Source organism: Nerophis lumbriciformis, linkage group LG15 (assembly GCF_033978685.3).
Source record: "Nerophis lumbriciformis linkage group LG15, RoL_Nlum_v2.1, whole genome shotgun sequence".
NCBI lineage: Eukaryota > Metazoa > Chordata > Actinopteri > Syngnathiformes > Syngnathidae > Nerophis > Nerophis lumbriciformis.
Window position 1 is genome coordinate 20,361,183 of NC_084562.2, and position 26,563 is coordinate 20,387,745.

Here is a 26,563-nt window from a genome sequence, read left to right on the forward strand (position 1 = left end):
ACCTGGATAACGTTAAACCTAGCTTAGAACATTTTACTCGACACGAAGTCAAAACGTCGTCAAAGCTCACCTTTAAGCACTCGCACATTGAGGAACGAGGATGAAGTGACTGAAGAAAGGTAATACAGTACTAAATATAGTGAATACAATTACGTGTAATGTTTACATTTGCATCTAATTGTACACACCTGTGGTGCGTTCAAAGACCCTCGATACAAAGTTAGAAACAGAGACTTCACAAGGTGGAGATGAACTATCCATCCATCCATTTTTAACGCTTCTCAAATAAAAATGAAACCACAATGAAAATAATTTGTACTATTGTTATGATTATGTGTATTATGACTCTTATCCCCTTAACTCCCCCCAAAATGGATGAACTCGCTGGAATAAAAAAAGACAATATAACATGCATCCATAAACGTGGACGCACGTGAAAAAGTGCAATATATTTATCTGTACAGTAATCTATTTATTTATTTATATATATTTATTTATTTTATACATATATTTATATATTATTTATATATATATATATTTATTTATATATGCACTTTATTGCTTTTTTATCCTGCACTACCATGAGCTTATGTAACGAAATTTCGTTCTTATCTGTGCTGTAAAGTTCAAATTTGAATGACAATAAAAAGGAAGTCTAAATCTAAGTCTATTATCTATATCAGGGGTCGGCAACCCAAAATGTTGAAAGAGCCATATTGGACCAAAAATACAAAAAAAAATCTGTCTGGAGCCGCAAAGAATTAAAAGCCATATTACATACAGATAGTGTGTCATGAGATATACATTGAATTAAGAGGACTTAAAGGAAACTAAATGACCTCAAATATAGCTACAAATGAGGCATTATGATGCAATATGTACATATAGCTAGCCTAAATAGCATGTTAGCATTGATTAGCTTGCAGTCATGCAGTGACCAAATATGTCTGATTAGCACTCCACACAAGTCAATAACATCAACAAAACTCACCTTTCATGCACAACCTTAAAAGTTTGGTGGACAAAATGAGACAGAAAAAGAAGTGGCATAAAACATGTCCTAGAAAGTTATACATGTAAACAAACTATGGTGAGTTCAAGGACCGCCAAAATTAGTAGGACAAAACGGTGCTCGCCAAATACTCGAATCAGTGAAGCATGTTTATTATAAACAGTGTGCTTTATAACAATTAGGGAGGTTTGTGTCATGTTTGTCCTCCTACAGAAACCATATTAAAGCAAAAAATAGATTTTTCATACATTTCTGAAAAAGCTCCAGAGAGCCACTAGGGCGGCGCTAAAGAGCCACATGCGGCTCTAGAGCCGCGGGTTGCCGACCCCTGATCTATATGAATATAAATGTTCCATTCTGAAGTAAAGGATGGTAATAGTGCAAAATGAGTCAACAAAAGCAAACACCACTGTACTGGCTTTCATTCTAAGCCATTGGGTTTCATCCACAATGCCCTCCAACAGTCATTCCCTGTAAAAAAAATAAAAAAATAAAAATGGGTTATATATACTGAAAGGGACAAGCGGTAGAAAATGGATAGATGGATATATATCCATCCATCTTCTTCCGCTTATCCGAGGTTGGGTCACGAGGGCAGCAGCCTAAGCAGGGAAGCCCAGACTTTAATCTCCCCAGCCACTTCGTCCAGCTCTTTGTGGGGGATCCCGAGGCGTTCCCAGGCCAGCCGGGAGACATAGTCTTCCCAACGTGTCCTGGGTCTTCCCCGTGGCCTCCTCCTACCGGTCGGACGTGCCCTAAACACCTCCCTAGGGAGGCGTTTGGGTGACATCCTGACCAGATGCCCGAACCACCTCATCTGGCTCCTCTCCATGTGGAGGAGCAGCGGCTTTACTTTGAGTTCCTCCCGGATCTAAGGGAGAGCCCCGCCACCCGACGGAGAAAACTAATTTCGGCCGCTTGTACCCGTGATCTTGTCCTTTCGGTCATAACCCAACGCTCATGACCATAGGTGAGGATGGGAACGTAGATCGACCGGTAAATTGAGAGCTTTGCCTTCCAGCTCAGCTCCTTCTTCACCACAACGGATCGATACAGCGTCCGCATTACTGAAGACGCCGCACCGATCCGCCTGTCGATCTCACGATCCACTCTTCCCTCACTCGTGAACAAGACTCCGAGGTACTTGAACTCCTCCACTTGGGGTAGGGTCTCCTCCCCAACCCGGAGATGGCACTCCACCCTTTTCGAGAACAATGGACTCGGACTTGGAGGGGCTGATTCTCATCCCAGATTATACATATATATATATATATATATATATATATATATATATATATATATATATATACACGAGGTGGCAACTTGTCCAGGGTGTACCCCGCCTACCACCCGAATGCAGCTGAGATAGGCTCCAGCACCCCCCTCGACTCCGCAAGGGACAAGCGGTAGAAAATGGATGGATGGACTACGCACAACCACTATTCAAAATACAAAATGGTTTGCTCCACCAGGATAAAGGTGAACCTAGTTTAGAACATTTTACTCGACACAAAGTCATAACGTCGTCAAAGCTCACCTTTAAGCACTCGCACGCAGCGCCGGCATCGAGGAACAAAGATGAAGTGACTGAAGAAAGGTAAAAATATAGTAAATAAAGTTATGTATAATCAGGGGCGCCGAAAAGGGGGGGTAAAGGAGACAGATTCTAGGGGCCCATGATGGAGGGGGGCCCAGAGAGGCCCCTAATGATGATGAAATTATAATACAGAAAAAATAATGACACTGTGTTGGGGGCCCTGTAAAGATTCTTTTCATGGGGCCCAAAATCCCTAGCGGCGCCCCTGTGTATAATGTTTGCATTTTCCTCTAATGGTACACACCTGTGGTGCGTTCAAAGACCCTCGATAAAAAGTTAGAAACCGAGGCTTCACAAGGTTAACCCCAGGAGATTAAAATATCCATCCATTTTCTACCGCTTGTCAAATAAAAATATAACCATAATGAAAATAATTTGTATTATTGTTATGATTATGTGTACCGGTATTATCTACGTGAATATCAATGTTCCACTCTGAAGTAAAGGATGGTAATAGTGCAAAATGAGTAAACAAAAGCAAAAACTGGCTTTCATTTAAAGCCTTTGGGTTTCAACCCCAATGCCCTTCTGTGTCCAAAGAGTCATCCCCTGTAAAAAAAAAAAAAAAAAAAAAAAAAAAATATATATATATATATATATATATATATATATATATATATATATATATATACACAAGGTGTTGACTTGTCCAGGGTGTACCCTGCCCACAGCCCGAATGCAGCTGAGATAGGCTCCAGCACCCCCCCGTTATCCCGAAAGGGACAAACGGTAGAAAATGGATGGATGGATGGATGGATATATACATACATACTATATATTTGAACAGCACAACTAAAGACACACAAATGTTTGTGAAAACGAACACAGTCAAGTCAACTGAAAAATATCAATCTCATGACGGTAGCATCGGCATACTGCCCCGTTTATCAATACCATCGATATTTTGGATGAATCCTATCTATTAGTGCTAACTCCAACTCAGTTCCCAGAACTGTGTCGAAAGAGAAGTTGTACAACGAGTACAAAAACGGTTTAAATAAAATGAGGTGTGTAAGCATAGAACGCCGTTAGGGAGAACCCCACAGGAGGACCAGGTTTGCTTTTAACCCCTACAAAAAGATGTTGTATAACATCGTGTCATTGCCATGGTGACCAAGCATTAACTATGATTTATTTTATTAGCCTGGTTAACTCCCACAGTGCCAATGTTAATGGTTATAAAGTGGTGTACAGTACTTTCATAAAAACGTCATCTCAAAATAACAACCCGCGTTATCAGTAGATTGGCGGCCTGCGATCTGCAAGAATCGTATTTAATTTTTTCACAGGCACAGTATGGTGATTTTTTCAATTGCTTTATTGCAATGGTTTAACAAAAATGATGTCTTGTCCATTAACATTGCTTCTTTTTTTTTAAAGAGAAAAACAATAATAACACTGAATGACATGTATTAAAAAAATAAGAGAAAAATAAAGAAATAAAGGTAAAAGTACAGAAATAGATATATATTTTTTATAACAACTCACAACCCTACATACTGTTATGCGTATATATTAGGGATGTCCCGATCCAGGTTTTTGCACTGCCGATCCGATACCGATATTGTTTTTGCACTTCCGATCCGATACCGATACTGACCGATACTAGCCTATCCGAGCATGTATTAAAGTGTAAAGTTATTTAGCCTACTTAGTTGTCAGAATCATGTTGAAAAGGGTTTTAGTACTCTTGATAACAACTAGCCAGCTGAATTAGGTGAGTTTGAATAATACACAATGGTTGGTAACAAGAAACTGACCTGTTTATTCAAGGATAAACACAAAATAGACAAAATAATACATGACAAACAGAAATGGCATCATTGAACTAGGGCTGGGCGATATGGCCTTTTTTAAATATTGCGATATTTTAAGGCCATATTGCGATACACGATATATATCTCGATATTTTGCCTCAGCCTTGAATGAACCCTTGATGCATATAATCACAGCAGTATGATGATTCTATGTGTTTTGATTGATTGATTGAGACTTTTATTAGTAGATTGCACAGTGAAGTACATATTCCGTACAATTGACCACTAAATGGTAACACCCCAATAAGTTTTTCAACTTGTTTAAGTTTAAGTCATGATACAGATATATACTATCAGATATATACTATCATCATAATACAGTCATCACACAAGATAATCACATTGAATTATTTACATTATTTATAATCCAGGGTGTGGGGGGGGGCGCCAGATGTAAGTGTCAAAAAGACAGCCAAAAGAGTTTGATATGAGAATAAATCTAAAGTTAAAATATAGGGTAGAAATGCACCCATTTGCAGGAAATGTAGTCTTGATTTTCAAAATTTTCTTTCAAGGCTTGCATGTCTACATTAAAACATTCTTCTTCATACTGCATTAATATATGCTACTTTTAAACTTTCATGCAGAGAAGGAAATCACAACTAAAAAAATCACTAATTTTTTCATACGGTGTTGATGTAGAAATTTTTGCCTCTGCATTTTGATGGTGTGGACGTGTGGCACCGAATGGAGATAAGCGTCTCGACAGACGTTACAATATTTGAACAATGATGACGAAAACTGTTTTCTCTGTCGTGTCCGTGTGTCGAAAATTGTTATGCGCTTATTTTTTTATTTGATTTTGTGCGTGACATGTAATTGCTATGCGCAGAGGACGTTTGAGCAGTGCGCAATTGTACAAGCGAGCACCTTAGAGAGAACGTTGGTCACACGGCTGCGCTAGCATCACAGCTAACGTTAGCCATGCTGCTACCTCTCTGCTGGGAGAGGACGTATATGTATGTGACGTATGACGTGACAGTATGTGACGTATGACGTGACAGTATGTGACGTGTGACGTATGACGTGACAGTATGTGACGTGTGTAAGAAGGTGCGCTTGCTGTCTGTGAGAGGGAGAGACAGGAAAGAGTGAGAAGAGCCTGTCGTGTAATGCCAGCAGCTAAAAGCAACTGTGTGAGAATCCACAGACCTGTGGATGTGTTGAAGGTGTGCTGGAAAATGCGGAACGGAAATTAGGGAATGTATTATTTAAATAGGTGCGTTGGAAAGCACGGAGCGGAGTTTTTTTTTTAACTGGATCTGGATCGGCATTTTCCCATGCCTTGCCGATACGCATTTTTTGGCAAATATCGGCGGCCGATCCGATCCAGATATCGGATCGGGACATCCCTAGTATATATACAGAAAATCATATTCATCCTTATTGTACCGCATTTTATACTCATTATTTCATAATTTTGGTATTTACTATATACATATGATATTGACCTACATTCTATTCACATACAGCCATCTTTATTATTAATTGTATTACAGAAATCTTCTGGAAATAACCTATTAAATATGTCAATTTGATTTCTAATACTCAATGTAAATTTTTCCATTTCTATTGTCTGTGTCAGGGCTGTTGTCCAGGGTCTTTAATATCTGTCTTCATATATGCTATTTCGGTTTGTGCACTATATTCATGACACACATATTTTCTGTTTGTAAATTCCCTTTAAAAATAATAATTTTTTTATTATTATATATTATTAGAATTAATTAAAACATTTTAGTTTTTCTGAAGAAGTCGAAGAATCCGAAAAATAGTGGAAATATACAAAAAAGTAATTACATTCAATTGTATGTTCATCTGTTATCCCTAACCAAATATCGTGATGAATAAAGAAGGAAAATACGTCACGTTGTCTAGTGTGTGCATGCATGAATAAATGAGTTGTACAGAATATAGGATATAATGAGGCTAATGGGACTAAGAAGCACTTTACCCAAAGATTGCGACAGATCAATTACTGTAATTGTAAGGGTCACAATTTTAGCCGTTTAGAGATATAGGAGTAATTACACTGTATATCGACTTGGACAGCTGATGGTGATTTTGCTGTGCTCGAATGACGGGGAGAGTGAAAAATGGAGGGAAATGACACTCCATTATCCCCACTTATGTGACGCTAATTGATCCTGAAAGTGAAGAGGAGTGCATGTGAGCGGCTGGGAAAATTGTGATCATTGAGACTTCTGTAAGGCTGCTAAGGAGAGACGGTTTGTTGCACATACTGCACAAGTTGTAACAGTCCTTCTTCTGTGGTCATTTCCAATTTGAAAAGGCAGCAAAATATGTCTTTTTGAAAATAACCTAACCTAATTATGAGTGGTAATCGTTTAAGTTAGGGATGGGTACAGAATTTGGTCATTACCGTAATTTATGGATTTGTCTGTCTTCACAATCTTCACATGCCTGGCCTGGGCACATCAGATGAATGAAATTGCCAGGCGGTCACAGGTGGACCAATGAAAATGTTCACACTAAGTCAAAAACACGAACATAATGATTCAGTCAGCCATTTAGCGTGTTATGGACTCACCCTCATTTTGGAGAAGAAACGACGAAATGCAAACGACGCAGACCTAAAACGGAAGAAGATCGAAAAAGGAAAAACTGGCCGTATGGAACGGTAGATTACGCTCCCAAATGTTGTGGGTACTACCAGGTACCGAATCACATAACCTCAAACGGTACCCTATTTCGATACCTTTGTTGCATTTGACGACATGTCCGATAGCAGACTCGGCACAGGCTGAAGCACTTTGCGAGGATTCAGGTGTATTCGTTGCAAAGACGTCTAGGGAATGCTGCAATTTTACATGTCAACAAAGCAAGCTAATTTGGTAATTGCCATAAGGCATTCACACCAGTGACGTGCGGTGAGGTTGATGGCTGGTGAGGCACTGACTTCATCACAGTCAGATTTACAAACATATGAACCCTAAAGAGTATCTTATTCACCATTTGATTGGCAGCAGTTGAACGGGTTGTGTTTAAAAGCTCATACCAGCATTCTTCCCTGCTTGGCACTCAGCATCAAGGGTTGGAATTGGGGGTTAAATCACCAAAAATTATTCCCGGGCACGGCGCCGCTGCTGCCCACTGCTCCCCTCACCTCCCAGGGGGTGAAGAAGAGGATGGGTCAAATGCAGAGGACACATTTCACCACACCTAGTGTGTGTGTGACAATCATTGGTACTTTAACTTAACTTTAACTTTACACATACAAACTGTAGCACACAAAAAAGCACATTTAATTAAAAAAACTTTATTATGGTCTTACCTTTACTTTTGAGTGCGGGAACAGTAGTGTTCGTGTTGGAAGAGTTGTGAATGAATGAAATATGAAATCCGTGCTGCAGTCTGCAGGTGTACCTAATGTTGTGTCCCTGCAGTCGTTCACGGCTCCTCCGGCGCGAGCAATGTTGTTTTTGCACTTTTTGGCTTCTTGTTAAGTGACTGTTTTTGGGTGGATTCGGTCTTGCACGTGGAAGGTTTGGGTGTGGGCTTTGGTTGGTGTGGCGCTCCCGTCGGGGGGTGCACTCTGCGCGGGGGTGCATTAACCGGCACCAGGAGGCGGGATTACTGCGAGCCTCACACAGTGCGTTTTCGCAGCAGTTTTATGATTGCTCAGCACAAGAAATACGTTACACACATACAGTTGTTGACAAAATACACTGTACATTATATACCTCAGCTAACTAAACTATGGAAATGTATAATATAGTTCATATAGCAATACGGTCTCACTGCACAGCAGGCCAGCAGTTAGCCGAGTCCGCAATCCATGTTGAGGCACAACTGAGTGACGTGCCTCAACTGGCTGCTGATCACCGCACCGTCTCTTCTCAGTATTTGAACGGCAAATGTGATAATTCAGCGATTTTGAATAAAAATAATCTAAAACTGGTGAAGTTAAATGGAAAATAACTTTATAGTATACTCACTGAATACATATAACAATTTAATTAATTTGCTTTCTTTTTACATTTTTTTTCTTTCCATGATGGCAGGTGAGGCCCCGCCTCACCTGCCTCTAGTGACCGCACGTCACTGATTCACACATATGTAGTTTTATACCAAAATGTATCTATTTATTATATTCTTGCATAGCTTTTTTAAATTATTTTTCCCCCTAAAATGTTGGGGGCGGGTCCCATTTCAAAAATGTGTCTGGGGCCCGTATACCTAACTTTTAGGAACAGTAGTACAAAACCTCACAATAATGTCTGATTGAATGCTAAAAACATTATGACAGACTGCCTGAAAGTGGAATTTTTATTTTTTTTACTGATTGTGACACCCTGATTGTACATGAAAATAAAGAATGTGGGATTTAAAATATTAGCTATGAACGATAAAACACTGAATATTGACAACATATGAACGTCACACCCCCTCTCGGTCGACATATTTTACAATCAAGCGAAACGCTACAAAAATGCAACAAACACAGCGATATATGAACACGAAGGGTAAAAAAGTCCCCACCTACAATCTGATATATCTGATATATCACTAAGCTTTAGAACTTTGTTGTAAAAATCTCCTTCCGCGTCTGTCCCTGACACCATACTTGCCAACCCTCCCGGATTTTCCGAGAGACTCCCGAAATTCAGCGCCTCTCCCGAAAACCTCCCGGGACAAATTTTCTCCCGAAAATCTACCGAAATTCAGGCGGAGCTGGAGGCCGCGCCCCCTCCAGCTCCATGCGGACCTGAGTCCGCTTTCCCACGATATAAAGAACGTCTACAGTAAAGCAGTTTGTCTGCCGTAAACAGCAATGTTGTGACACTCTTAAACAGGACAATACTGCCATCTAGTGCATTTGATGAAAGCACTTTTGTGCGTGCCACACAGCAATGCATAATCAGAGAGGGTGTTCAGCATGGTTAGAAAGATAGTGACAGAGAATATAGGATGGACAATTCAACCCTTAACTCAACAATGAGTAGATGAGTGTTATGTGTGTGTATATGTGTAAATAAATGAACACTGAAATTCAAGTATTTCTTTTATTTATATATATATATATATAATATATATATATATATATATATATATATATATATATATATATATATATATATATATATATATATATATATATATATATATATATATATATATAGCTAGAATTCACTGAAAGTCAATTATTTCTTATATATGTATATATATATATATATATGTATGTATCCATCCATCCATCCATCCATTTTCTACCGCTTATTCCCTTCGGGGTCACAGGGATATATATATATATGAAATACTTGACTTGGTGAATTCTAGCTGTATATATACTCCTCCCCTCTTAACCACGCCCCCCGCACCCACCCCCCACCTCCCAAAATTGGAGGTCTCAAGGTTGGCAAGTATGCCTGACACCCACATTTCAGGCTGACACTGTGGAAACGCTCCCCACCCACACTGCTTGGTGCCTCGTCTGGGCTGCTGTGACTTAGATTACCATAGTAACTAATTAGATCACCATAGTAACTAGTATATCATGCAAAAGCGCAGATTCCAACCATTGAAATACTTTGTATAGTTCAAGACTTACAGTCATTTGAAAACATCACTGCACATCATAATGGCAGCTACACTTTCCATCTTAAAGATCTAAAAAAAATTATTTGGGAATGTCCGGCGGGCCAGATTGAAAAGCTTAATTTGCCCACAACTGATCTACATCAACAATATTATTTGCCTGAGAGGCTGGACAGGACAGATTAAAAATATATATATATATATATATTATTTTTTTAATCGACTAGGAATCATTAGAAATAAGAATCGTGATTAATTCGGAAATCTATTTTTTTTTTTGACACTATTGGTTATCATTGCTTATTTATGGTTTGCTTGTTTTTATTGAAAAAAAACCAACAAACTCGCCTGGAATCCAAATATTATTTTCTCCCCTCCTGTTTTCTATGCATTCATTCTGCACAGCGTCTCTAGTAATACAACCTGCTATGCTGCCTCCTGAAGAGGAAACAAGGCAAAGAGTCGAGCTGGATGTCAACAAATCCATTTCATTTTTGTATGACTACATTGCCCAAATGTGTGTACTTTGTCTGATGCATGTGTTTCTTAGTGCCAGTAGATGCTGCTGTGACTCTGCATGGATCACCAGGAAGGAGTGTCCTGGTCGCTCTCTACACAGGCTAAGGAGATCGGAGTTGGCAGACAGGCTAAAATGGACAATGATGACATTCTTATTTGCGGCAGTGAAGCGATGGGAGGTGAGGACGTTGTTTTCCATATTTTCCCATTTGCTTGCTCCCAGGGGCCTTGTATTACAATCCAGCTCACAGTACTCTTCAATTACTGTACAACCTACGTCATCGCTATTATCAACACCAGGAACATTTAATAGCTACTCTAATATAGATATTACAAACCCCGTTTCCATATGAGTTGGGAAATTGTGTTAGATGTAAATATAAACGGAATACAATGATTTGCAAATCCTTTTCAACCCATATTCAATTGAATGCACTACAAAGACAAGATATTTGATGTTCAAACTCATAAACTTTTTTTTTTTTTTTTGCAAATAATAATTAACTTAGAATTTCATGGCTGCAACACGTGCCAAAGTAGTTGGGAAAGGGCATGTTCACCACTGTGTTACATGGCCTTTCCTTTTAACAACACTCAGTAAACGTTTGGGAACTGACGACACACATTTTTTAAGCTTCTCAAGTGGAATTCTTTCCCATTCTTGCTTGATGTACAGCTTAAGTTGTTCAACAGTCCGGGGGTCTCCGTTGTGGTATTTTAGGCTTCATAATGGCCACACATTTTCAATGGGAGACAGGTATGGACTACAGGCAGGCCAGTCTAGGAAGCCACGTTGATGTAACACGTGGCTTGGCATTGTCTTGCTGAAATAAGCAGGGGCGTCCATGGTAACGTTGCTTGGATGGCAACATATGTTGCTCCAAAACCTGTATGTACCTTTCAGCATTAATGGCGCCTTCACAGATGTGTAAGTTACATGCCTTGGCCACTAATACACCCCCATACCATCACAGATGCTGGCTTTTCAACTTTGCGCCTATAACAATCCGGCAGTGCGCCTTATAATCCGGTGCGCCCTATGGTCCGGAACATACACTACTTGTTATCATTCTGCAGCCAAATTTTTAATGGTTTTTTGCTTTGCTTCACCTCAACCTGTTCTTGTGTGTGATGCCAGTAAGATTTTGTTCCAAATTTGCATCCTTGCCACGTTGGCATTTTTTCCTACTCACCCGTGGTCCGCAGCTCCATCCAAGCTGGTGCAACCTGATTTTCATATCAATAAATGCTTTTACATCTGCGCAACCTTTCGTCTCTGCATTCTGGGGTCGCACAAAAGCAGTCTTTTTATGTATTTTTATATCTCTGGTTGGTCTTAACCTGTGTCTTGAGACCGTCAAAGATAATTTAATAAGCAGTTTTTGTTTCATACTGACAATGGTCAAACCTGAGCATCTTATTTTTGTACAGTTTACACAAATTTAGAATGTAGCTCCAATTGTGTAACACTGATATATGCATTCAGGTTAACAACCCGATATGTCTGCATATGAGCTATTTTACACCCCAAGTGAAAGGGAGTGAAGTAACATTATACTTACTGCGGAGACTGCATTAGCAAATCATTAGGGTCATAGTACTCATATTAGCACTCATTAGCTGCAGAGCTGACCTCCATTTGTGAACACTTTAACATTGAGAACTGAATGGGGTCAGGAATATGAAAGCAATATTATTCACTTTGTACATGTTATCAATCATCCACCCGAGACTAACCACAGTGAAATGTCGAGCTCTATAAGCGATAAATAATACATTTAAACAGGATATGGCTAGGAAAGAGTTTGCCAACCTTTACTACAGCATATTTTACTAAAAGAGACATTTTTACACACACACAAAAAAAATATCTGCAATGCACAATAAATATAAATAAACATAAACTTTGAAAACCGGTCCATTTTTTTCCCTATTGTTTACAATAAGCACTCAAGGTTGGTCTTTGTATTCTATTTTAGCCAATCATTTACAAAAGGTGAACATGCTAGGCTACGGGCTGCTAGGTGCGAGCAGCTACACAACAGCTAAGCAGACAATAGCACACAAGCTAGACATGCGTGATAATAATTGAACAATATTGCGGTGTAAAACAGCACATTTGTCAATATAAACAAGTACGGTATGATTGTAGTAGCATATTACTTGCACATACAAAGTCTCCAGGGTATGTCATACTTGCCAACCCTCCCGAATTTTCCGGGAGACTCCCGAAATTCAGCGCCTCTCCTGAAAACCTCCCGGGACAAATATTCTCCCGAAAATCTCCCGATTTTCAGCTCCAGCTTTATGCGGACCTGAGTGAGGACAGCCTTTTTTTTATGACGGGAGGACCACAGGGTGACAAGAACTAAATCATCCAGACTAGAGATAAATTGTATTATTATGTTTATCTTACCTAAAAATAAATATATTTATTAATTTAAAAAAAAAAAACTAAATACATTTTTACTATATTTTGCTAAAAACATCAAAATTAATTGTATTTTTATTTGTATTTTTTCTGACTCCTTATTACATCCAGCCATAGAATTATACATTAAAATAAACATATTGGAAATAATTAATAATTAAATGATCATAATAATTCATTTAAAATGACCATATTTAATTATTAAAATAATTGCTTGTTTATCAACAACTTTAGCATTTTATTCATCACATTTTGAAGCTCTCAGAAACCAAGTTATGTTATATTCCTTAATATTTATTTATGCAAGTTTGAAGTATCAATTATCTAAACACAGTTTTGTTTGCATATTTTCAGGATGTAGAGATATATATGTATATATACATATATATATATATATATATATATATGTGTGTGTATATATATATATATATATATATATATATATATATATATATATATATATATATATATATATATATATATACATATATGTATATGTATGTATATATATATATATATATGTTTGAAATACTTGACTTGGTGAATTCTAGCTGTCAATATACTCCTCCCCTCTTAACCACGCCCGCGCCCTCAACCACGCCCCCATCCCACCCCCGACCACGCCCCCCACCCCCCCACCTCCCGAAATCGGAGGTCTCAAGGTTGGCAAGTATGGGGTATGGGGAAGTATCCAGTAACAAACGTGTCCGCACCATTCAATTTGCCGCGTCATTTGCTTAACTTGATAAATAATATGGCCACTAGGTGTCGCCAAAAAAAAAAAAAAAAGACCATTTCATAATACATTTTAATACACTTTTCATACCTACCATTGTTGTTTGAGTAATTTCACTTGATCAAACCTTTTCTAACATTCCACCCTACAAAATAATAATTGTACATAATTCCTGCTGATATGGTAGTAGAACAATATCGGTATTAGCCAATACACAAGGCTCCAATATAGTTGTATTGGGACACCCTTAATTAATATTGATAGTAATATTTATTACTTGGTTAGTATTGTATTATTTCAAAGGCTGTCAGGTTCAAACACCGAACTATCTATTAAACAAGACAAGAAGCAAGGAATCAGGCAGAGACAGAGTTCAATTTTGCTCATGAGGAGAAACGTCTGGGGCTGCACACTGAGTTACAGTCTCCCACCACGCTCTAAGGTACAGCCCCACGCGCTCCTCTATTTATTCAGGAGTTCCCTAGTTAACATCACTGAGGCTGCCTCTAAAGGGAGTGGTTACACATATCATGCGAGCAGCTCAGCTCACACACAATACGTGATTATTCAGAACGGAATGTCCTGGGGGCCTTGTGATTTCGCCTTGTCTCTGCTTTGTCTGCGTTTTGTCGTCTTATCTTCGTTGAGGTACTTGAAGTCCGTCCTTGGTTGTTTAGCAGGCGGGGTCAGGGTTTGGAAACAGAAACTGCTTCTGCAAGGAAACTTGCAGTGGAAGATAACAAGTTGTGTGCCTTTGCACAGATAGAAAAGTACAACTTGAGCACAATAGATAATAACTATAGCAACGGCCTTTAAGCATAAGAGTTGTGTGATAACTTATACATAATTATTCTAACAAAGGCTGCCAAAGTTAAAGCAATAATAACATGGTAGCTAAAAGTTTCTTTAACGGCGCTATTTTTTTTTTACGCGCATGCGCATGCTTTTTGATCCTTGCGCCATTCTGTAGCGTGAGAAAATGTAACAGGGATCCGTTACTGTTGAGCCATGAGCGAAAAAAATAGCATTTTTGTTTTGGTTACCTGCAGGCTAACATTTACTTCAACAGTTTTTTAACTGTACTATTCACTGTTTTATTGCTTTTATTGTCTTGTGTGCCTTGTAGTTCGGTCAAGGTAAGTTGTTTTAATGTGCCGTATAAATAAAGCTTGGTTTGACTTGACTGGATTAAAAGCATTTTTATGTCCTTCTTCTGTTGAGCTGTTTGACAAAGCATAATGTTTAAAAAACATTTCATCAATGCAAACTAACTGTCCAGTCATGGTAATAAAAACTTGAAAATTATTTGTCTAAGGTACACTTATTAATGATGAAAAATAATATATATACATCTGCAATTAATCGCGTTAAATTTTGCGTGAACTATGAACAAATTGCGATTAATTGCAATTAATATTTGAACTGTTTTCCTCACAATCCGCCCACCTTCTCTATTCTGCCCTCAAACATGAATCATAATAAAAATAAAACATACATCATTTATTACAAATTAACCAACAACAGAGGTACCTTTTAGAATAGATTTTTTACTGTATATGTGTATACATATTATATATATATACTGTATATACATTGTGTATATACAGTATATATATATATATATATATATATATATATATATATATATATATATATATATATATATATATATATATATATATAATCAGGTTGTCCTGAAGAATTTGGAGGTAATCCTCCTTTTTCATTGTCCCATTTACTCTCTGTAAAGCACCAGTTCCATTGGCAGCAAAACAGGCCCAGAGCATAATACTACCACCACCATGCTTGACGGTAGGTATGGTGTTCCTGGGATTAAAGGCCTCACCTTTACTCCTCCAAATATATTGCTGGCTATCGTGGCCAAATAGCAAAATTTTTGTTTCAACTGACATCACATGGACAAAAATAAGACCTTCAGTATGAAAGTTCTGTGGTCAGATGAAACACAAATTGAGCTGTTTGGTCGCAATACCCAGCAATATGTTTGGAGGAGAAAAGGTGAGGCCTTTAATCCCAGGAACACCATACCTACCGTCAAGCATGGTGGTGGTAGTATTATGCTCTAGGCCTGTTTTGCTGCCAATGGAACTGGTGCTTTACAGAGAGTAAATGGGACAATGAAAAAGGAGGATTACCTCCAAATTCTTCAGGACAACCTAAAATCATCAGCCCGGAGGTTGGGTCTTGGGCGCAGTTGGGTGTTCCAACAGGACAATGACCCCAAACACACGTCAAAAGTGGTAAGGGAATGGCTAAATCAGGCTACAAATAAGGTTTTAGAACGGCCTTCCCAAAGTCCTGACTTAAATGTGTGGACAATGCTGAAGAAACAAGTCCATATCAGAAAACCAACAAATTTAACTGAAATGCACCAATTTTGTCAAGAGGAGTGGTCAAAAATTAAACCAGAAGATTGTGGATGGCTACCAAAAGCACCTTATTGCAGTGAAACTTGCCAAGGGACATGTAAGCAAATATTAACATTGCTTTATGTATACTTTTGACCCAGCACATTTGCTCACATTTTCAGTAGACCCAGAATAGATTCATAAAAGAACCAAACTTCATGGATGAAGTTTGGATTTTTTTGTGACCAACAAGTATGTGCTCCAATCACTCTATCACAAAAAAAAAAGAGTTGTAGAAATTATTGGAAACTCAAGACAGCCATGACATTATGTTCTTTACAAGTGTATGTCAACTTTTGATCACGACTGTGTGTATATATATATATATATATATATATATATATATATATATATATATATATATATATATATATATTAGAGATGTCCGATAATGGCTTTTTTGCCGATTTCCAATATTCCGATATTGTCCAACTCTTAATTACCGATTCCGATATAAACCGATACCGATATATACAATGGTGGAATTAACACATTATTATGCCTAATTTTGTTGTGATGCCCCGCTGGATGCATTAAACAATGTAACAAGTTTTTCCAAAATAAATCAACTCAAGTTATGGAAAAGAAATGCCAACATGGCACTGCCATATTTATTATTGAAGTCACAAAGTGCATTATTTTTTTTTAACATGCCTCAAAACAGCAGCTTGGAATTTGGGACATGCTCTCCCGGAGAGAGCATGAGGAGGTTGAGGTGGGAGGGGGGGGGAGGTAGGGTGTAGCGGGGGGTGTATATTGTAGCGTCCCTGACAAGTTAGTGCTGCAAGGGGTTCTGGGTATTTGTTCTGTTATGTTTATGTTGTGTTACGGTGCGGATGTTCTCCCGAAATGTGTTTGTCATTCTTGTTTGGTGTGGGTTCACAGTGTGGCGCATGTTTGTAACAGTGTTCAAGTTGTTTATACGCCCACCCTCAGTGTGACCTGTATGGCTGTTGACCAAGTAGGCCTTGCATTCACTTGTGTGTGGGAAAAGCCGTAGATATTACGTGATTGGGCCGGCACGCAAAGGCAGTGCCTTTAAGGCACGCCCCCAATATTGTTGTCTGGGTGGAAATCGGGAGAAATTCGGGAGAATGGTTGCCCCGGGAGATTTTCGGGAGTGGCACTGAAATTCGGGAGTCTCCGGGGAAAATCGGGAGGGTTGGCAAGTATGACTGGGAGACGCAACTGCTCTGTACTTCTCCCTACGTCCGTGTACCACTCTGTACAGCGGCGTTTTAAAAAGTCATAAATTTTACTTTTTGAAACCGATACCGATCATTTCCGATATTACATATATATATATATATATATATATATATATATATATATATATATATGTATATATATATATATATATATATATATATATATATATATATATATATATATATATACCCCAGTGCTTGTAAGCCCTCTACACGCTGTAACACACTCCACAAACATGTCCATGCACTATAATGCTCCTATAATATTCAAGCTGCTTGTTGACAGCAGTTTATTTTCATTTATGATAATAAAACACATTTTTTGGGGTCAGTTTCCTACTTATCACAGTCCATTACTCTTTACATAAAACCCCATTAAATTGTCCTCCGAAAAGGCTCATTAAAGAGTGTCAAGTATGAAGTGAACAGACACAGTGTTGTGTTGTACTTGGAGTCAACTACTTTTTCTTCATCACGGTGGTCTGTCAACAGTGTTGACGACTTTGGAAAGTCATTGAAACTAAACGATTGCACTGGGATTGTACACATTGTTGTGTGATATAATTGCTGTAAACATGTATTCTCTACTGATGTCAATAATTATATAATGTTTGTGTGTCCTTTTATCACTTCTGATACTCTTATAAGAATGTTTTTCTTTCTTTTAAAGAATACGTAGGCCTTGGAAATCAGTAGGTTTGGCCTTGGTTTAGCTAAGAAGAGACACACACAATGAGCTCACCATGTGTGTGTTATCCATGCTCTCTCACACACACTCATTAATTATGGGCCTGCTGCAATGCCAACGCTCATTCACTGCTACATAGTCATATAAGTAAAGTTCAAGTTAAAGTTCACACACACACACACACACAAGGTGTGGTGAAATTATTCTAACTTGGTATGTGACAACAAATATTCCGTTACTTGACGAATGCTACCTGTTAGCATGCTAACGCTAGTTTTAACGGCATACACCAGTGTCTATTTTGGTACTTAATGTATGCTAGGGTTAGCATGCTCGCATTTTTAACAAACGTTTCAGGTATACACCACATAGTAATATATTTTGCTACCTGACACATGTTACAGTTAGTATATTAGGACGCTAGCTCTGTTAGCTAATTTAGCAGGTACAGTATATACCTCAGCGTCAAATATGCTGTTACTTGGCGAATGCTACCTGTTAGCATGCTAACGCTAGTTTTAAAGGCATACACCAGTGTCTATTTTGGTACTTAATGTATGCTAGAGTTAGCATGCTCGCATTTTTAACAAACTTTTCAGGTATACACCGCATAGTTATATATTTTGCTACCTGACACATGCTACAGTTAGCATTTTAGGACGCTAGCTCTGTTAGCTAGTTTAGCAGGTATACACCTCAGCGTCAAATATTCCGTTACTTGACGAATGCTACCTGTTAGCATGCTAACGCTAGTTTTAAAGGCATACACCAGTGTCTATTTTGGTACTTAATGTATGCTAGCGTTAGCATGCTCGCATATTTAACAAACGTTATACACCGCATAGTAATATATTTTGCTACCTGACACATACTACAGTTAGCATTTTTAGGACGCTAGCTCTGTTAGCTAATTTAGCAGGTATACACTTCAGCGTCAAATATTCCGTTACTTGACGAATGCTACATGTTAGCATGCTAACGCTAGTTTTAAAGGCATACACCAGTGTCTATTTTGGTACTTAATGTATGCTAGGGTTAGCATGCTCGCATTTTTAACAAACTTTATACACCGCATAGTAATATATTTTGCTACCTGACACATGCTACAGTTAGTATTTTAGAACGCTAGCTCTGTTAACTAATTTAGCAGGTATACACCTCAGCGTCAAATATTCCGTTACTTGACGAATGCTACCTGTTAGCATGCTAACGCTAGTTTTAAAGGCATACACCAGTGTCTATTTTGGTACTTAATGTATGCTAGCGTTAGCATGCTCGCATTTTTAAACAAACATTTCAGGTATACACCGCATAGTTATATATTTTGCTACCTGACACATGCTACAGTTAGTATTTTAGGACGCTATCTCTGTTCGCTAATTTAGCAGGTATACACCTCAGCATCAAATATTCTGTTACTTGACGAATGCTACCTGTTAGCATGCTAACGCTAGTTTTAAAGGCATACACCAGTGTCTATTTTGGTACTTAATGTATGCAAGCGTTAGCATGCTCGCATTTTTAAACAAACGTTTCAGGTATACACCGCATAGTTATATATTTTGCTATCTGACACATGCTACAGTTAGTATTTTAGGACGCTAGCTCTGTTCGCTAATTTAGCAGGTATACACCTCAGCATCAAATATTCCGTTACTTGACAATTTGCTCCCTGTTAGCATGCTAACGCTAGTTTTAAAGGCGTACACCAGTGTCTTTTTTGGTAGTTAATGTATGCTAGCGTTAGCATGCTCGCATTTTTAACAAACATTTCAGGTATACACCACATAGTAATATATTTTGCTAGCTGACACATGCTACAGTTAGTATTTTAGGACGCTAGCTCTGTTAGCTAGTTTAGCAGGTATACACCTCAGCGTCAAATATTCCGTTACTTGACGATTTGCTAGCTGTTAGCATGCTAACGCTAGTTTTAACAGCATACACCAGTGCCTATTTTGGTACTTAATGTATGCTAGGGTTAACATGCTCGCATTTTTAACAAACGTTATACACGGCATAGTAATATATTTTGCTACCTGACACATGCTATAGTTAGTATTTAGGATGCTAGCTCTGTTCGCTAATTTAGCAGGTATACACCTCAGCGTCAAATATTCTATTTCTTGACGAATGCTACCTGTTAGCATGCTAACGCTAGTTTTAAAGGCATACACCAGTGTCTATTTTGGTACTTAATGTATGCTCGCGTTAGCATGCTCGCATTTTTAACAAACTTTTCAGGTATACACAGCATAATTATATATTTTGCTACCTGACACATGCTACAGTTAGCATTTTAGGACGCTAGCTCTGTTAGCTAGTTTAGCAGGTATACACCTCAGCATCAAATATTCCGTTACTTGACGATTTGCTACCTGTTAGCATGCTAACGCAAGTTTTAACAGCATACACCAGTGCCTATATTGGTACTTAATGTATGCTAGGGTTAGCATGCTCGCATTTTTAACAAACGTTATACACCGCATAGTAATATATTTTGCTACCTGACACATGCTACAGTTAGTATTTTAGGATGCTAGCTCTGTTCGCTAATTTAGCAGGTATACACCTCAGCGTCAAATATTCCGTTACTTGGCGAATGCTACCTGTTAGCATGCTAACGCTAGTTTTAAAGGCATACACCAGTGTCTATTTTGGTACTTAATGTATGCTAGCGTTAGCATGCTCGCATTTTTAAACAAACGTTTGAGGTATACACCGCATAGTTATATATTTTGCTACCTGACACATGCTACAGTTAGTATTTTAGGTCGCTAGCTCTGTTCGCTAATTTAGCAGGTATACACCTCAGCGTCAAATATTCCGTTACTTGACGAATGCTACCTGTTAGCATGCTAACGCTAGTTTTAAAGGCGTACACCAGTGTCTATTTTGGTAGTTAATGTATGCTAGCGTTAGCATGCTCGCATTTTTAACAAACTTTATACACCGCATAGTAATATATTTTGCAACCTGACACATGCTACAGTTAGTATTTTAGGATGCTAGCTCTGTTAGCTAGTTTAGCAGGTATACACCTCAGTGTTGTGGATTTTGGTATTTTACCAATGCTAACATGCTATTGTTAGCATAGTACTGTTATCATACTAGCTTTTTTAGCACATTTTGCTTATATTTTTTTTGGTTTACTCGATCTGGGCCAGTGTGCTAACTGTTAGCACTTCGATTCTGCTTTAGCTCATCAGCATTTACACTAAATGTCAACCGAAAATTTATTTTTTAGTTCTTTGAAAATGTTTTTATATATTGTCCTGGTTTTGAAGGAGAAAACTGCCAAAATGGCCCACGCATCCTTTGATTGTTTAAATGCAAGTTTTTATAATCTTATATAATGTAATTTTTTGCTGATATTGGACCAATATCTGATAACAACATATGATCGGGACATCTCTAGTGTAAAGATAAAAATAATATTAACATTTCAATTGTATATTCTTTAAATGATGTCAGCTGCCTGACAAATATGGACTTTCTGTGTGCAATGCAATGAAAATGTAACATCCTACATGGCTTCAGTGAAGAGGTGGGTTTGTTTTTATCACCACTTAGCCTGGGTGGGTGGACGCTCAGAGCTAACGAAGAACCTTCTGTTGTGCTGGTGGGGGTGGGGGGGACAACAAACAAGATTTTATACAAGAATGGATGCTTCGCTATACTAAACGAAAATGCTAAAGACTGGTGGGGATGAAGATGTTATTGTTTAAGATAATTGAAATAAAAAATAAATACTTGCCTCCATGAGGTGAGAAGCTGATAATTCAAGGCCGTACCTGTTGCCTGGTGAAGAGGGTGACAATGTCACATTGTTTGTACTCTTAATGTCCACTCAGCCGCCTCTTCATCAGGTAGATCTGCACATTTTATTATTGACCTTTTCGTTAAATGTATTGAATTTTAGGGACGTCGATCAGCATTTTTGGCCTGAGAGTCAATCCGATACTTTCACAATAGATTATAGTACTGAAAATGTTTTTAGCAGGTAACTAAAGTGTGTAAACTAAACAAAAAATGTGTATTGTTCTTATAAGACATTTATTTTTATAAAATGTTGAATTTGTCAGTAAATCAGATGATGTATTTACTAGTGGTATTGAATGCCACTACTACTGTATTTAGGTCATTTTAACTAAAGAAAAGCAATAACTATAATTTGCCACAGTTTAATTCATTTGGATTATGCCATCAATGTCATATACATTTTTATTTAACAAATTAAAAAATAATTAACATTTTTACCTTTAGTGCTCCCCTCAAGTATGGTCCCATTACGGGTCCCAGTCATAAAAATGTGTAAAATAAGTCATATATATATATATATATATATGTATGTATATATATGTATATATATATATATATATATATATATATATATACTTTTTTTTTTAACCTTTTTTTTATTTTTTTATTTTTATTTTTTAATTTTTTTAAATGTATTTTGTTTTTTTTAATTTTCCATTCAATGCTAAAATCTATATAGATCGACTTCAAACCTATCTGTCAGCATAAAGTTATTATTATTAATATTAATATTATTATTATTATTATTTTTAGGTTTTTGTCAAAACCCAGTTTTTTATGGCAAAAACACAAAATATTCAACATGTTGCATATTTTGTGTTTTTGCCATAAAAATAAAAATAAAAATAAAATATATTTATATATATATATATATATATATATATATATATATATATACCATACCAACTTTATTTATAAAGCCCTTTAAAAACAACCACAGTTGAAGAACAAAGGGCTGTACACCACAAAGAAATACAGGCAAAGGACAGACTAAAAAAATAACATTTAAAACAGAAGTAAAATACACATTGAAAAAGCAAATACATATGACCCTAAAATCAATTTGTTAGATACAAAGCAGTTAAAAAGTTAAAAACAGTTAAAAAAAAAAGTTAAAAACAGTTTAAAGTCTCATGCTGGGTTAAAAGCCAGTGAATAAAAATGGGTTTTAAGAAGGGTCTTAAAAATAGCCAAAGAAGGGGCCTGTCTCACATGGAGAGGGAGATTGTTCCAGACTTTGGGACCCGCAACAGAGAAGGCTCTGTCCCCTCTGAGCTTGCGCTTTGATTTGGGTACCTCCAGGATCAGCTGATCAGCTGATCTGAGGGACCGGGTGGGGGCATAGAGGTGGAGCAGCTCAGAGAGGTACGGTGGGGCAAGACCTCGTAAGGATTTAAAAACGAGTAAGATAATTTTAACATGGACTCTAAAAGACACAGGCAATTTTCCCGGGATGCAAACGGATGACTCCGGACAGGACTTGCAGGTAGGAACATGATTTAATCTTGACAGAAGAATCAAAAAGGTACAAAACAGAAAACAACCGACAGAACAAGGTGCCGATAGCACTTGAAGCTAGACTTAGCATGAGCTAGGAGGCAAGCAAAAAACTTTCGTAACTGCAGCGTGAAGCCAGGACGAGTGATCAGCAAAGGCAGGCTTAAATAGTGTCTCCTGATTACAGACAGGTGAGTGTCCCGAACAACAGAGGCAGGTGAAAATCATAAGTAACCATGGTGACTAAACTCAGGAGGTGCACAAACATGAACTCAAGGAGTCCAAAACAAACAGAAAACACCAAACATGATCCGGACCACGGATCATGACACATATAGTGTATCTTCAACGTCCTCAACAGGCACACCACCCTCCACTGCTCCCAAGATTCCGGTCATGTGTCCAGCAACAAACAGGCAGGTTCCCCCGAACCTGAGCTTATTGTCAAGAAGCTCTTGCCAACTTTGTTAAGAGGTTAGTTGATCAATTGTATTGTTTTGATTTTAGAAAGCAGTGCAAAAAGAGGTTTCAAGAAACTTAAGACAAGACAAGACAGAGAAGCCAAAGCAGAAGAGGGAAAGTAATCGTTTGCCTTCGTTAAGAGCCAGACAGGAACAAAAATTGGTTGTTTGTCTAAATGTGATTGACGAGTGACCAGTCCAGTGTGTACCCCAACTCTCACCCAAAGACAGCTGGGATGGGCTCCACCCCAGCTATGAACCCGAGCAGGATTCGACATTTGAGGCCACATGAACATTTTCCATTATTCACCAACCGTCCATTTTCCATTCCTGTTGTCCCGTCCAGGATCACAGGGAGCTCGAGCCTATCCCAGCTGAATTAGTAACCCATTATGAAGCCTGCGCCAGAAGAAAAATGCACCAAGTTACTTTAGTAATCAAACTCTAATTCAAAGCAGTAAGACTCTGGTGTTCTTTTTACATTTGTCCAACGTCCCCGTATGGTTGGCGATGATGGAATGAGCGCCCTGAGAGAAGCTCTTAACGTGAACGTCTGTAACAGAAGAGTTTTTCATGGCGCGGCTGCACCGGGGAATTGAGCTGACGCTGTTCCAATAGCCAGCCGGAGATGATGCGGCATTAATCCCGGATCTGACCATCGCTAGCCACAAGGACGAGTGAGCAATGGCGGCGGCGAAGCGAAGACGAGCTGATGAGGTGTTGAGTTCTATCGAGTGAAGTCAGCTCTTGGATGCCAGCACAAGCAGCAGGTTGACTGGCTCGTTACTCCATGCTTTGTCGCTTCTTATCAGGTAATAGAAAGTTGTTTCTTTTTGCACTGCAATCAATCTTTCATTCCAGTTTTTAATTGTCTTAAGTGTTCACATAATGTAACGTTTTAGCATTCTAACCAGGGCAGCCCCTGACTAAATTGGCGCCCGAAACAGAAACACAAACAATTTTTATATTAGTGACTCAAATTAGAATGTAATTTGATGCATGTTTTGGACTTAAACTATTCTTTTTTCCCCTCAAAAATTGACAGTGTGCCTTATAACCCGGTGTTCCTAATGTACGGAATAATTCTGGTTGTGCTTACCGACCCCGGAGCAATTTTATTTGTAACATGGTGTAATGATAAGTGTGACCAGTAGATGACAAACACATTTCGGGAGAACTGTGACGACGGGGTCACATAGTGATGCGGGTGTGTTCTCCCAAGGATGCAGACGGCTTCGGACACAGCTTGCAGGTAGGAATATGATTTATTTAAAATATAAATCATATGATGAATAAACAAAAAGGCATGCACGTAGCACAAAAAGGCAAAAACAAAAGGGCTAGCGTGGGAGCTAGCAAGCCAAAATAGCCTAGCGTGAGAACTAGCAGCTAAAGCACAGGAAATAATCGTCATCATCAGTTGTGTGGGAACAAACTAGGAAGCCAGACCGAGTGAGGCCAGGGCAAAGACTAAATAGCCCTCTGATTAGTGCCCGGGCAACAGGTGCGCGTCCCGAACACTAACCAGAGGCAGGTGCGTACAATCTGCCGTCATGGCAACAGAAACAAACGAAACTCAAGGTGCTGAAAACACATGTGACTCAAACATAAACAAACTATGATCCGGGCAGCGGATCGTAACAAGAACATCCGCATTGTAACAAAACATAAACACAACAGAACAAATACCCAGAATCCCTTGCAGCACTAACTCTTCCGGGACGCTACAATATACACCCCCCGCTACCACCAACCCCCCCCCCCCCCCCCCAATCTCCCGAATTCGGAGGTCTCAAGGTTGGCAAGTATGCGTACAACCCTACTACAGACCTGGAGCCCATTTGCCCTGCTTAGACACTCACTACGTTTCCATGCCCTAAATTAGTCTGATTTCTCAAATAGTTGTTTTTTTTTTGTATTTTCACACCTACGTGTGAAGTCCAAGGGTCCATGCCTCCCGTACACTTGGGGGCGATTATTTCCTTTTAGCGCGGATAAAAGATTGCTTTTCCGTTTGACCTATGACGTCTGCGGATGTAATATTGGCACAGATGACAAACATTAGGTCTCTAATGGCTATGTCGATGTTAAATAGCAGACAGCATCAAGAAATGATCTTGAATTTCCGAGACCGACATGACGCTACTACCAAGAATGTATCGGGGCCGATGCAGGTCCGAAGCAAAGAAAGACCCATGGAAGAGTGTTTTCGGAGGAATTTTCCGACGGAGATTATGGAAACAAATCTTTTGAATGTCTCGGAGTTCATTCAAAAGGCAGCAAAGGCTCTGTGGATAGATTTTAAATCCGAAGGAAAAGACAGACTGATACTCTTCCAGAACCTTGCTATTGCCAGTTGTGTGGAATATAGAGTTATTGATCATCAGTTTGGAGTGCACACATGCAGCGTGAAGAGGTTGTTTACGCTTTATTATTTGCCTCTAATATACCTGCTTCGTTATCTTTCATCTCATTCCTATTTCATTCGGGAGTCAAAATTAAGCCGGCATTTTACTTATTTACTTCATTATTTCCTTAGCTACTGATGTGTATTTCTGGTCTTGTCCCCAGTTCCCGGGCAGAAGGGCAACACGGCAATGCGGCTGGATCATAAGAGACGTCAGAGATGCTTTGCTGAACAAAAAGTTGCTTTATTACAAGCGAGTGTCATTATACAGGACTGCAGTACCTGGAGGAGGTCAAGGTAAAAAAAAATGAAGCGCTCCTAACTCGGAGAAGCCAAACTATCAGTTTTATATTCCTCCTTCCTGTCTCTGTGTGTGTGTG

At 38.5% G+C, this 26,563-nt stretch overlaps 1 long non-coding RNA gene across 1 annotated transcript; it reads left to right on the forward strand.

Annotated features, from left to right (window-relative positions):
* On the forward strand, window positions 1–26,561 carry LOC140679425 (uncharacterized). Its single transcript, XR_012050835.1, has 3 exons — window positions 1–119; window positions 10,536–10,683; window positions 26,348–26,561. It is a non-coding gene; the product is annotated as an uncharacterized lncRNA (long non-coding RNA).
* The last annotated feature ends 2 nt before the right edge of the window (window positions 26,562–26,563 follow it).